The sequence below is a fragment of the Solanum pennellii genome, chromosome 10 (genome assembly GCF_001406875.1).
Source record: "Solanum pennellii chromosome 10, SPENNV200".
NCBI classification, from domain to species: domain Eukaryota; kingdom Viridiplantae; phylum Streptophyta; class Magnoliopsida; order Solanales; family Solanaceae; genus Solanum; species Solanum pennellii.
The window spans coordinates 37,388,925-37,391,057 of NC_028646.1; positions in this window are offsets into that span (position 1 = coordinate 37,388,925).

Below are 2,133 nucleotides of genomic sequence, written 5' to 3' on the forward strand. Positions count from 1 at the left end.
TATATATATATAAAATCTAATTTTAACTATAAATTAATAAAAGATTAATTTTATAAATTTAATTTTTTTGGGTCATTTTAATTTATAAATTTTATTTATATACCTCCTAATTACATAAATTTAATTTTATTGATCAACTAGAGTTTATCAATATCAAATTTAATATATAAATCTTCTTAAATTGATCGTTGATATTTCTTTAATTGATAATGTGTATCATATTTGAACCACTAATATATAAGATTTAATTTGTTAAACTACTAGAGAAGTATTTAATCAACGTATTTCATACTCCGATATATTATTCTTTCCATGTCATTGTCTATGATATGATCACTACACTAAACATCCATTCAAGATCGAACGTAATAATCTTGATAGAACTTGTTTTTCACAGTAATTTACGATGTTCTATTGTCTATTTCATAAACGAGATAAGACATTGCAGGTTACACATACAAATAATTAAATAATTTATTATAAATATAAAATGTTATTAATTGTTATCATGACATTTCTACGAGTATTATCTCGCATTTCATATTCGAATGGATTATATGTTAGCTCTTCGTCTCTATATCATTACATGTGATATTAAGTTCGTGATTTGACGACGGACTGGTAGAATTTGTACATTATTCTAAAAACTTAAGTAAAATTCTCTCCTATTCATATCAACGTAGTTTCATACACTAAATTTGATTATAGATATTTTTTTGTTTATTCCACGAATTCTAACTTTTTATTTATAAAAGTATACAAAATTGTTACACTTTTTGAACAATTAATTGTAAGTGTGAAATAAAATTTTAGTATCATGCACAATACAAAGATTATGATTAACAAGGATATTTTAAAAAACCGACCTCCGGATGTCGCTTTTATTAAAAGTAATTAGATTTAATAAAAAATACCGACCTCATGAGGTTGGTATCACATTAAATCTTAAGATAAATAAAAAGTAATCATGTTAATTAAATAATATTGACATTGAAAGGTCGATATTTTATATCAATTAATATTTGAACTTATATAAAATGGTCATCCGGACAACGATTTTATTAAAAATTAATTTATTAATTTTTCTTGAAGTCACTATAGAAATATTTAATGAATGTGTTAGTATAATTACATACTATTTATTAACGACTTTCAGATGTCAGGATTATAATTTGTTTATTTTTTATTTTACACAAAATCGTCCTCCGAAAGACGATATTAATTCAAAATATTTCTCAATTTTGATTTTTATATTTAATTGAGGAAAAAATATTTTTATTTATTCATTTAATACTGACATCAAGAGGCCAGTTTTTATTGTAATTCATTTTTCTGGGAAAAGTCTGACCTCCTAAGGCAAAAATTTGATTTTTCCGCTTTATTTTGCATGAAAATCGACTACTTGTATTCGGTTTTCTAAAAAAAATATATTTTTTATTTTCTTTAACAATACCAACCTCCGGAGGTCGGAAATTACCGACCTTAATTGGAGGTCGGTATTTTTTAATTCGATATTCATTGTTTTTTTTAGTAGTGTATATATTGTAAATAGCCATTTAAGTTTTTTGATTAATCCTAATGTAGAGTTTGTGGAAATCTATGGCTACTTGAGTTAGCACGAAATCTGTTTTTGCAAAATCAAACATTACCAGGTCATATGCTGGTGTGTATACAAATATTTATATATATAAATAAAAATATATTCAATTAGGATCACAACCGTCATGTAGTGATATATTTCTCTTTTTAATTAGTTTATGTTAAATAACTCTCATTTCAAATTTATATCGATTTGTATTAGATTTATTTAGTAACAAACAACTCTCTCTAAATAATTTGTAAGCAAATTTATTTAAATAAATTTACTAGTATAAATATAAAACATAAAATCAAGAAAATAAATAAAATAATTTAAAATAATTTGAGGATATTATTATCTTTACATAGACTTATCTCATGGTATTATGTTCTATGTATTACTAATACCTCCAAATGGAAGGTCTTAGGAACACATTCTATAATTTCGTGCAGGATGTATAACTAATTCATGGATTACTTATACATAGTCTCAAATCCTACCAAACATGGTACTAAATAATACCATACATAATACATGGACTATTTCTTGTAATG